This window comes from Phoxinus phoxinus, assembly GCF_949152265.1.
Source record: "Phoxinus phoxinus genome assembly, chromosome: 10".
Lineage (NCBI taxonomy): Eukaryota > Metazoa > Chordata > Actinopteri > Cypriniformes > Leuciscidae > Phoxinus > Phoxinus phoxinus.
This window is the reverse complement of record NC_136885.1, coordinates 26,028,576-26,041,696: the sequence shown is the minus strand read 5'-3', so window position 1 is coordinate 26,041,696 and position 13,121 is coordinate 26,028,576. Positions and strand designations below refer to the sequence as shown.

Genomic DNA, 13,121 nt, shown 5'->3' with positions numbered 1-13,121 from the left:
ACACCAGTGTAAACTAGCTAAGACCAGCAAACCACGTTGTTTATTCACCAGGGACATTGAGTTTTGAGTCTGTATAATGCAGTGTTCCTCCCTGAAGTCTACAGTAATGTGTTCTCACTGTATCATTTCCCAGCCCACTCTTCATCTAAGGCTTGTTTTGTTCTCTCGGAGTTGCACACACACTATCTCATTGCTATATGAGAAACAAACTTTAGAATAAGCATAAAAGAAAAATAACTCTCCTCATCAATTCATATAAACTACTTACTCCTGTCTGGAAACTCTCCCTCTCTGGCAGGCTCGCCTAACAATGAGCAAGAGAGAGAGAGACACATCAACAAAATGATCTCACTCCCTCAGCACCAACACACACACACACTGACTCAGCAGTGCTGCAGGATGTTCTGTCTCTGCTTTGACCCTCTCTGCTCCTGAGTTCCCAGAGCCAGACTGGTAAGTGTATCTCCAGGGAACCCTTTAACCCAATATGAAATCACAATGCTGATACTCAACCTGCTGTCAATGGGACGTGATGTCCAGATGTGCATTTCAACAACAACAACAGTTGTGCTGAAGAAATTATGCATCAGTTACTCATTGTCTGCATCATTAAAATTGTATATTTCAAGTTTTCGGGGACAAAAAAAAAAAATCCATCCATCTAAAATTGTACCTTTCAAGTTTTCAGGAACCAAAAAAAAAAACTCAACTTTTAACAACCAAATATCCATCCATCCATCCATCCATCCATCCATCCATCCATCCATCCATCCATCCATCCATCCATCCATCCATCCATCCATCCATCCATCCATCCATCCATCCATCCATCCATCCATCCATCCATCCATCCATCCATCCATCCATCCATCCATCCATCCATCCATCCATCCATCCATCCATCCATCCATCCATCCATCCATCCATCCATCCATCCATCCATCCATCCATCCATCCATCCATCCATCCATCCATCCATCCATCCATCCATCCATCCATCCATCCTTCCATCCATCCATCCATCCATCCATCCATCCATCCATCCTGTTCCTAACATGCTCCTGGAATTATGCCACAAGCGAGAAGTTTAAAAAACAGTCATTTTAGTTCATGGGAATTCCTGTTTTATGTGACCATTTGAGAGTCTGCAAAACCAGCTAGATCTTAGACCAAAATCTTTTTGAGAGAGAAATCATATCGAGAGCAACTGCACTCGATTTGCAGGCGCTGCTCTTGTAGTGAAATGACTGAAAGCAGCTGTCAGAGGTGTAATTGCATTTTAAGTGTAAAACCCTAGCACATTGGATTACACTGCAGTGTGGAGCAAAGCTAATTGAGTTTTGGTCCTGCTGGCACATGTGTGCTGGAAACATTTACCCAACATTACCACCCCATTAGACTCCACAAGGCCCAGAGTCTGGCAGCAGAGTGGCAGAGGGTTGTGTTGCCTTACTGCCCGGCTGGGTTTATCTGCTCTGAAGCCCAGGGGCAAGAAACCGCTTCTAGCTTTTGCTGCTCTATGCGAAAATACTACATTAATTATCCACATGGGCATGAGACGAGAGGGAACTTATGAGGGAATAAAAAGGTCATAGATGAAAACACCAGATAATCCTTGTAGTTCCTCACTGTCAGGCCCAGACACAATCTGCACCCAAAGAAAATTACACCGATTTCATTCACTAAACATTCCCCACTTGCATGTGTTTATTCAATATTTGACTATATGGCTTTATAAGATACTTATCACCTCCATATAACACATTTTACCACCATTCTGAAGATCTTCCTCCACAATCAGATTTCATCTCAGATTTAATCTCTGTCCACCATTATGGGATGTATTTGAGAACATGAGCTCCATGTAATGGGCGAAGGATCCGATGTAGTGGAAGTAACCGAAAAATCCGATATTACAAGGGTGATGGTGTACATTGCCAACAAAGTGAGATATATTTCAACCTATTGATTTTACTCTGAGCTATTATATTGCATGTGTATCAAGATCAAATGTTTACATATACAGTATGACAGGATCCCATATCCCTTACAAAAATTACTCTGGAAATACCATGCTGGTATAAATGTTATTGTTGGAAACTAAATAAAACCATTTTCATAAACTGAAATGAAGCTAAATAAAAATAAATACAAATTTTCAACTTAAAAAAGTACTAAAATTCAACTACAACTGAAATAAAATTGAAAGATAAAAAAAAAAAAACTGGTGATTTAAAGTTGGCATGAAATGGAAGTTCCAATTTATTTTCTTCCCTATATTGTGACGTATATCCGAGTGAAACAAACAACAAAATATGAATTGCAGGACTTGATTTTGTCCATCGGGAATTGATTGGATCATTGGATAATCTTGGTTTGCGACTGCTGTGACAGGTTGTCCCGCCCTTGTGCCAAAAAAAAATTAAAAAATCCTCAAAGAAGAGGAAGGGGAAGTTATTTTGATTAAAGTTTATAAGGGCATGTGAATTAAAAACAAATTAATAATGTGCAGAGATTATTTTATAAATACTGCAACATTCCATTATGGACCAAGAATTGTCAATTTAGATTTCATGGTGACTTTAAACCTGGAAATAAACAGAAGGTTTTGGATTTAAAAAAACAATTATAGGTCACTAACCAAATATAATACATTTTACATTACACTCCTGCATCATCTCTGACTCTCTTTGTGCTCCTGCAGCAGGCAGCATTGTTTCTCTCTGTCTCACTCTCTACGTCTCTGTCTCTCGCTCTCTCCCTCTCTTTGGCAGGCTGCTGTATGCCATGCACAGGCGCTGTGGGGAGGCTGATCTAGTTATATAACAGTCGGTGCAGCCGTTGTCTGCTGGAAGACGAGCATGCAGGCATCCCTGTTACATAAGCCTGTTAGGATCATATTGTCACACTGTGGAGCATTCACAACGCAGTGTCCTTGCTACTGTGCTACTCTCTCTCTCTCTCTCTCTCTCTCTCTCTCTCTCTCTCTCTCTCTCTCTCTCTCAGGAAAGAAAACCCAACAAAAGTGTGTTCCAATGCAGTTCAAAGAGCGTGAACTTTGCGATCACGGTCAACCCAATCAAAACAGACCTCTCTGCATGGCCTAAACCCCCAACCACTCGACCGTCACGCACCTCAGAGCCACATGCCCAGTCAGGTGTCCTGTTTGACTCAGCCGAGGACGGCGGCTGTCATGACGATGGAGCCAGCAACCGTCTCGTTCTCCACAGGGAGTCTGAACGACAGTGGCATCCAGTGATGGGATCAGGCAGCTGTAGGCTATGACTCATCACCTGAATGCCAGGTGAACTTTACCAGACACCGAAGAGTCTACAGGAGTCCATCTAAGCCTTCTAAATACACAGCGTTGACCCCACAGAGAAGGTGAGAGTCTCACCTTATCTCTTTGCTAATTTTAGAGGCAACACGTTGACCTATTCAACAGCAAGACACCGTTGCGCATTACGGTGGGAAAATGAACAATACCACACTGGTTTTGTCACGCAATGTTGCTCGACCCCACTGTGACCTTCTTACGCATTCAAGTTTTCCTCAGTTTCTCAAGCAACACTCTACAGCTTCCTTGAGAGTAATTTGATTCTTGTAAAATAAATATAAAAAAAGCATAATAACAGGTTGGAGGACCAGCAGGCGTGGAGTTTGGTAAGCTATATTTATGCCCAGTAATTAAACTGTCCTTCGGGTATCGACCCAGCACTGCATTTGCATCTGTTAAACAAAGCATTCCTTTGTCAACCGTTTGTCATGGTAGTCAGGGGGACTGTGTTTAGATTCATAAGAGTGTCACGGACACTAGTATGTTCAGAAACAACAAACAACACAAAAGATAGAACTCAACTTACACGGTCTGTGAATTTTTTAAGGTTGTGAGCATTTCAAGTTTGCGGCCATTGTTAAAAGGTGGGCCAATTAGGAAATAATCTGATTGGAAATATAAACCCAACAGGGAAAATGCGTGAATCAATCAATCAATTCCCAGCAGAACTGGTACAACTTTAAGCTTTTTAGGGCTTCTGGAAATTTTAGGGGAAACAAAGAGCAGAAGTGATAATTTACTCCTCAGGTTTGGTTTATAATATACTAAGGAATAACCACACTTTCCTGGGAGTTTAGTAATGTTTTTACAGAACATTATGATTTACTTTCCCTCCATGCCCATGGGAAAGAGTTAAATGAATTAAAGTCCATGCTGATGGTTAACCCCACTAATAGTCCTCATGTGGGCCATGCTATCATTAGTGCAACTGAGAAGCTTCAGTTCTGCTAAAGAGTACAACTGAGTCAGGGAATTGTGGGAATTGTGCTGACATAAGCAACCCATATGCATCCCCCAGATGGGCCTGCTCATGAAACACTTGCTCTGGATGTGTTGGATTCTCACCCTAATATTCCATTAAATATTTTGGTGTGTTATGATGACTGTTACACATATCAGTTTAACTGATGATTATAAATAATATAAATTATATGAAACTATTACATGTACAGGCTACCTTGGCCAATGTAAGGAATACTTCACCCCCACATTATGACAGAATTTGGGTGAACTATCCCTTTAAAAAACATATAAAAGTATTAATTGGTTGTAAAATTATCTACACACAACAAGTTTTGCAGGGTCCCCTTGAAATGAAGAATACCGGGACAAGGAATTTTTGGAATGTTCCATGACGTCACCTCACAGTCCTGACAGTGAGGAGGGAGCTAAAAAAAATTAAGGTACTTCTTCGGCCAATAGGCGACGCGGGAGGATACTACCTCATGATTATTAATCACCCTGAGAACTGCGAGAGCATGGGAAGGGGGCGGGGCCCTCGGGGCGTCGCGTGCAGGGTGGTGCGGTGTGAACTGTTTGCCTTGCGCGACACTGTAGCTGTTGTTGTTGCCCTGATCAGCTGAACGCATGATTGCGCTTCCAGTTTGACAAGCAGGAGGGGAAGCCCTGTTGGCTCGCGAGCGTCCAAATAACGCAGAGAGAGGCGTCAGCAGCGATTCCGTTTGACAAGCGATGGGATGCGGACCACGGCACGCTGCCCTGGAGAGTAAATGGCTACAGCAACGCCAACAGCTGTGTCAGGTATGGTCTAGCCGCGTGTAAATGTTAAATTATGTTTCTACATGTATGTCTTATTCGATAAAAGAGATTGATTTGTGTGAATTAGTAAGCATATTTACTAAGTATTTTTCTTTGAAGTCTTGATTAGGCACAAATAATATTTTATGAAGTCTGTTAGTAAAACTTATACATGGCTTTTTTGCTGAAATGACTGTCATAAGTGACAATCGTACAAGCTAATGCACTTTTCATACGTTAAAAACGAAGACTGACTTGAGTCAAATCAGCTGTCTTGATTGTTCAAACAAGTTGAGAAATGTAGCGCGATGTAACTCACATTTCAGTCTATGGTTTTGTCCCGAGGGTCAGCGAAGAATAACGTTTTGCTACAGTACATTAGTGTAACATGGCAAACCACATAACGCAGGAATCTGACTCTCTCTCTTAATTCTTGGAAATGACAGAACATAGACGGTGTTCCCCCGTGTGTGTGGTAGGCTAGGGAGCACTGGACATTTGCTCATAGAGTGAGAAACCGCACTTAAAGGGATAGTTCACTCCAAAACTGAAAATTGTTAATATTCACTTTCGTGTTATTCCAAACTCACACGGCTTTTGTGGAACACAAAAGGCTATTTCCACTTTCAGTCACCGTCCATATCACCTTTTTTTATGCAATGAAAAATGAGGCTGTCATTGTTCCACAACATATCCTTTAGCCAGCCTATATATTTCAGATAGCTTTTAAGGAAGTCCAACATTTAAGATGTTGCTTAGGCCTACTGAAAATCCATTGTTTCCATTGAAAAGAACTGGTTCAAAAGAACAATTATTTACCTGATCCGGGTTTCTAGTTCAGAAACTACTTTTTAAAAATCTTTTATGGAGCTTATGCATTTGGCATAAAATGAAAATTCTCCCTGTCTGTTTTCTAAATGCATGTATGGATCCTATTGTGAGCAATTTATCTGTGAATATGTTTCTTTTTATTTTATGTTTTTGCCTCATAATAATCCAAATGTCACAACTGGACCTTCCGGTAAAAATGACAGGTGACATATGCAGGACTTTTCCAATCATTTAGTCTGCTTAAACTCCGCCCCTCCAAGCTCGCGTTTATCTTCCTCCACTTTTGATTTCAAAAGCCAATCAACCACTGATGCATAAAATCAGGTCCCCGTCCTACATTTTTTAAAATGTTATTATAATCCGTTTTCTTGGATGTACATAACAATACAGAAGAAAAGATCTGTTGCTACTGACGTTTCATTGCAACTTTAACATCAACATTGGATAAAAAAAACTAGTGTTATAATCTGTGAGGTTTGCTTAGGAAATTCATTATAATTAACTAGCCTACATATTTGATCTGATAATTTTTCCTATTGCAATCATATGATCACGGTCATCAGTCGTCAATCACAGGCTCTAGATGATTCTTATCCGCCGTGAGAGACATGACTTAGTTCTAAACCATTCAAATCATAGATTTGCTGGAGTCAATGTTATCATGCATTTGAAAAGTGTTTGTGTTTCTCATTGTTGTTAGCGACTATATATTTGATTCAGGCTGGTTTTGTTTTTAAGTCAACTCTCCTTTCCATCATCTCAAGTAACATGACAAACTTGGCTTTGTTTGCCTCAGACACAGTTGGCTAGAGGTAGTGTATTTTAATGCAGTGTGTGGTGGTGAGGAGGGCGAGCTTAATGATATTATTTTTGAGTGTATCAGCACAAAGCGGAGAACTGTGCGAATGAGACGTGTTGTTGCTTGAACTAAGCGGCAACAGTGTTTGAGCAGAATGTGAAGGGAGGAATGGTATTGACCTTTTCCCTTTTTTATTTATCACAATGTCGCAATTGTTTGAGTAGGCTATATCATAAGCAACACCTTTGTAAAGAGAGTTTATTTTTCTGATACTCAGGAATTCTTTTTGCTTTTAGTCCGGTAATTTGGAGTTGCACTGCAGCCTGCATTTAAGAATCAATCTTTTTAAAATGAGAAAAATCAGCTTCAGTCTTCCTTAAACGGACTAGAGAGATTAAATTACTCGTTGTCTCCGAATGCCACTTTGTGCAGTGCATTGTCTTAGACCATTTTTCATTTTCATTTTGAATACTTGTTCGCAATTTGGAATTTTATATTTAAGTGGCTTTTTGGCAACAGTGACGATGTGTTGCTAGCTGATGTGATGTGAAAATGTATAACACTTAAGTTCACCCAAAAAATGACAGTTTATTTACGCTCCCAATGTCATCCCTTTTCCTGTGGACTACTTGTGGATTTATCAAAAAGTCTTTATGGTTGTTTTCAATAATAATAATAATAAAATACAGTGCACAATGATCAAGTTTTGTAAACTAGGCATTCAGTGGCTGCATCAGAAATCACATACTAGTAGGTTCTTATTATATGTATCTTATCTTATATGTAGTATGAATACAATCCGGAAGTACAACATTCATCATGTTGTCATTGTCATTTGACCTACCAGCGTCAGTTTTGTCGCTTCACAAACATTCACAAATCCTCCCCGGTGACTTCATGTAAACTGAACTTCATCCAAGGGATAGTAAATTGTCCCTTGGATGTGGATTCAGAATCTCGATGGAATAGGTCATCTGGGTACTTTTTGTCTTCTCTGAATTCGGACATGCAATTCTTTTCACATAGGCCTACTGTTTTTAGGGAATTATTCCTAGTTGCATATTCGGATGCTCTGATGCAGCTAGTCTGATTCAAGAATAAATTGTTCAGTCTGATTCGTGAACCGAATCAACTGATTTGTTGAAAAGAACTGACTCAACTTAGACTGCATCTGAAATCGCATACTTCGCAACTATATAGTTGGCTAAAAACAGTATGTAACAAAATAAGTATGTTTAACTTTAAACTGTTGCTGGTTAAGCTCCATCTACACACAAAATAGAATCCGCATCTTTTAAGCCACTACATCGACATCTCTCATCATCGGGGTGGGGGAACGGATTCTGACAGCTGGATTATTTGCCATCAGATTCTGTTCCCCCTATGTTTCTTACTCAATGTCCGAAATTCACAGTACTCAGTAGGCAAAAAGTACCCGAATGACCTACATTTTCCGTCGAGATTTTGAAGTGTGCATATGATGAACACTTTTCTATCCCATGATGAGGCTACAGGAGAGGATTCATGAATGGCAGAGAAGCCGCGTAATTGACGCTGGTAGGTCACATGATAATGACAGCATGGCGAATGTAGTACGTCCAGATTACATTCATACTACACGCATTCAAATTATATAACGTACGGTACTTTTTTAGCGGTCGTGAAGTAACTTCTTTTTCAAATATATGGTATGCAAAAAAAATTTTGTCAAGTGAGCACTATGTTTGAATACACATTATTCATAAAACGGTAAGCAAAACATATCTGGATGATGTTTGGAATGACATGAACATGAGTAAATAATGACATGAACATGAGTGAATAATGACAGAAAGAATAAAAATTTTTGGCTAAACTATCCCTCATAATTCTCATATGGCCCTATTATGTTGAAGTTAACTTTATTTCTAAAGAAACAGAAGTCTAATAGCGTATCTTCCTTCTAATGGTTTCATTAGAAAAGAGCATGGCAAGGTCAAAAAACATTTGTAACTTTCGTCGTCAAACTCTCTTGAAATCCACAGAGGTTAGCAAGGTTAACGGCCGCGTGTCGCCAGTAAGTGCGCGAGAATCTTTAATGACCATTGCTTACCTCGTTAGCCAGGACACCGCAGCACCTGTGGTGCGCTATAACCATCAGACTAATGAGCTGTTGGCTGAATTTCATCTTGAAGTTTTCCCTGGCTTAACTGCTCCATTTACATTTCTTTCACATGCAAAATTGAGGACATGAAAGATTTGTCTCAGTAAAACAATGGCATTCTGAGGCATTGAAATTCACACTGTGAAGAAAAATAATAACGTTCTCTGCTGATGTTAATGTGCTTTGTTTCATGCCAGCATGCCACACAGGCCCCATCAGCGGCGGATGGCATGAAGTGTAGATCTGAAGGATCACAGTATGTGCCCAGTGCCTTGTCCTTATCAACCCTCACTGCATCTCTTTTCTCCTTTTCACCTCAACCTCGAACATATCCACAAACAAAAACAAACTGGTTGGACATCAAGTTCGCTGCTTGCTTCTCCCCTGCACACACTCTTTTAGCAAGTTTTGTTTTTAAACGTGGATCTTGTAACTCGCTGCAATAGATACTTGGCACATTTTAAGTGTTATATGAATGCAGTCTCAAATTCCTAGAAAGACCTGGCCAACAAAATATTTTCTGATTTTGACTCTGATTATTTAAGTATTAGCAGGTTCATCATTCGCAAAGCTCTTTCAGTTATTTTATTAAATATTCTGGCACTTTTTGTAATGCTTTAAAGGAATACTTCATCCAAAAAGGAATTACTCACCCTCATGTTGTTCCAAACCCATAAAACTTTTTTTCATCTTCGGAACACAAATGAAGATATTTTTAATTTCTGTCCCTCCATTGAAAGTCTGATGCTTCAAAGCATTTATAGAGATCATAAAAGAAATCCATATGAATCGAGTTGTTTAATGCATTGACACAATCGCTTTATATGATGAACAGATTTAATTTAAGCTTTTGTTCACATATAAACATTGATCAGCGAACAGTGAAATGGAAGTTAAACTGTACTGGCTTGACGCATGAGAACAAACCTCATTGGTTCTTGCGGAAGCTCAAATGTGCTCTATCTCTTTATGAACCTTTTGAAGCATCAGAGTTTAAGGTAAATATACTTTCAATGGAGGGTCAGAAATCTCTCAGATTTCATAAAAAATATCTTCATTTGTGTTTCAAAGTTGAACGCAATTCTTATGGGTTTGGAACGAGGGTGAGCAATTAATGACAGAATTTTAAATCTTGGGGGAAGAAGTTTGAGATTAGCACTTTTCATAGAACTGTATTTCTCTCATGACAACTCTCTGAGTGTTTGGCTTGGTAATGAATGGCAATGTTGATATGGTTGGTCTTGGTGGAATGGATTTGCTACACTGCTGCTTCTGGTGCTGTTATTGCTGCTGCTGCTGCTGCAGAGTAAGTACGGGACTTGCTACTGCCAATACATGATACGACATGCTGCTGTGAGCAATAAGATATGCTGCTGCTGTACAATATAGCATACATGAACTACCCCTAGCAGATCTATACAGGTGGAGCTGGGGAAGGGGGAGGGTTTCTGAAAGCGCGTTGCAACTTCTACAGCAAATGCTGACCAACTATTTGAAGTTTGAGCAGCGAGCTCATTGGCGGCTTCTAGAGTAGGAACCAATCAGCTGTGCCTTATAGAGAATTATGCGATTGCAGAAACTCATTAAAGAATGAGTTTAGGACCAATCAGCCTCCGCCATCTAGATTTTCATGACAGAACTTTGTATGTAGATTTTATTTGTTTAAAAATACATTTTGTACAATGTTTTTGAGTTCTCTCAATTTTTTTTTAAATGTTAGTATTGTATTGAGAGAGATTAATTTAGATGTTTCTTCAGAATATAATGTTTTAAATTATATAGAAGTATATTAATATTGAAAAATAAGAGTTTATGATGGAATTTGGATAAAGTGAAACAATACAATTCCACAGTAGCCCTCAAAATATGGACACTGGGTGGTTAATACAGACACCTGGGTGGTTTGTTAACAGTTTATATTTTGTGTAGAAATGTGTCAAATATCTGAAATGTAGGAAAGGGTTCTTTAGGGACACCATATCAGCATCGCAGTCGAAAAACAGAAACATCATCCTGTCAGGTATGTTAGTGCAGAAAGATAAGAACTTGGCGGTTATCTTAAACAACCCAAACTGATTAAATGCCCAGTCATCACGCCAAACCGCTCGCTTCTGAGAGTCCGCCAACAGCACAGGCAGCCTGCAAAGACAGGCACAATGAATGGGGATGTCTGCAAAGGGCATCAGGTGCTATAATTCCATAGTGAATGAGCCTGATGTCCCTTGTCGTCCATCTGTCATGACACCATAATGCTCACTCCCTGCTCTTTGATTTACTGCTTGATGAGTAGCAAAGCTCTGGGAGATCCACTGATCACTTGGCTCTCATTTTTATCCCTCACCTTTCACACCCACAGGTGCTGAGCAGTTTACTCTTGTTTTCTGGAGCCGGAAATGACAACTTTCTGTCTTTCGCCCTTTCAGAAGAATGTGATGCTTCTGGGTAGTACTGTAATAGCAAGAGAACAGGAGGTGATTGTCACTATCATATCTAGTCTGGCACTTCCCTCATGTTGGCATTCTGTTTATGAAAGCATTCTTGCTGCTGTTACTGGCAAAGCACATACAGTTGGGCCCAAAAGTTTGTGATCCAAGTTTAAATGGTTTTAAATTTGAATTTAAAAGTAAAAAAGTTTTAATATTATTTAAGTAAAAGAGTATAGAGAATTTGAAAATGTTGAAATAAGAAAGTTTTTATATTTAAATATCTGCTGTAGACCTATTTTTTCTTGCTTTTTGCTTCGTGCTATTTTAGTATTATACTGTTAATATATTTGGAATTGGCTTTTATTTTTATTGTTATATTTTCAGTTTCCTTTTCATTTTAGTATACGTTTTAGTAACTGTATGTGCTTTTGTTATGTTTATTAGTTTTATTATTTATTTTTAATTTAGCTTTAATTTTTTTCAGTTTTAGTTTTTGTCATTTTAGTACTTCATCTCAGACATAGTTCATTTAGTTTCCAAAGCAGCATTTCAACATTTGACGTTTTTCCTCTAATATATATATATTTAATTTGAGATATTTTGTTCAGCTTTATTTCATTTTACAAAAATAAAATGAAATAATCAGTTGAAGCACAATATTATAATATAGGCTAAGTTGAACTTGATAATAATAACTTTTTTTTAAATTAAAAAATAATGCAAAATATAAGCATTTTTACTTGTGGTCTCTGACTTTTGGGCCTCGCTCACTTTATTTTTGCATGTCGTTTTTTTCACATGCCCAGTTATTTTTCTCTTTCCTTTAATTTGTTAAATTTTTGACCAGTCTACCCCAAACGATGCCGTTTATGCACAATTACCTCACACTTTGCTGTGAACAAGTACTGTCCCAACAGCTGCAATGGGCTAATCATTAGTCTTTCCTCAACAGTTCCACATACCAGCTAGGCTGCCGTGACATACCTTACCCACATTCTAGCCACACTATCTGCGTCGTACTTTCACAAGTCAATGGCAATCAAATCTTGTGTTGATCTTTGGGTTTTCCAGTGTTTGAGAATAAAAATATTATTTCAGTTTTGCATTGTGTTGGAAGGTTTTCTCTTCCTGTTTCTGCATTGTTCATATACTAAGCCTCGTTCAGACTGTCAATCCAAGTCCGATTTTTGTGCATATTCGATTGAAATCCAATCAGATTTAGCAAATGTGAATGGCAAACAACCACATGAAATGCGACTTTTTTTTACAAATCCGTTTCGAGCTACTTTCATACGTGGTTCAAATCGCATTTCTGGAAATCCGTTTCAGTCTGACTGCTCTGATTGGATTTTGCGTGGTTTGTGACTTTCTCACGCCACATAAAATGTAAACTTGAGACGTTGTTATAGGAAACATGCTGAAAGTTGCTGCAGAAACAAAGTTGTGTTGTTGCAAAGTGCCAGACGAGCAGAAAATGACAATATAGGAGACGTGTTTTGAGACCGGCGGAGACGACAGCACGGAATAAAGCCACTCATACCAGCCTGCTACGTTTCTGCCGATGCCTCATCAGACGCAGTAGTCCAGTATGGCTGCTACACATTGTCATGTTGTAAATAAGACAACATCTGTTTTGCAAACCCCTCCATGTTGTTGTTGTTGTTTTTGCTATCTACCAGCATTGCCATGACGGAAAACAAAAGAGCGGCATTGAAACACAAATCAGATCTCTTACAATACACAATGTGGACAGTCATTGGTTTAGATCAGATTCCAATCGGATACACAAATAATCGAATTTGGACTGACAGTGTGAACGTAGCCTTG

At 39.0% G+C, this 13,121-nt stretch overlaps 1 protein-coding gene across 2 annotated transcripts in view; it reads left to right on the top strand.

Moving 5' to 3' along the window:
- Positions 1-4,817: 4,817 nt before the first annotated feature.
- The window catches only part of hivep3b (HIVEP zinc finger 3b), an 80,766-nt gene continuing 72,462 nt past the window's right edge, over positions 4,818-13,121 (top strand). For both annotated transcript variants that reach the window (XM_079625530.1, XM_079625529.1), the window contains exon 1: positions 4,818-5,098. The gene's annotated coding sequence lies outside the window, so the exon portion shown is untranslated. The remainder of the gene's footprint in view (positions 5,099-13,121) is intronic.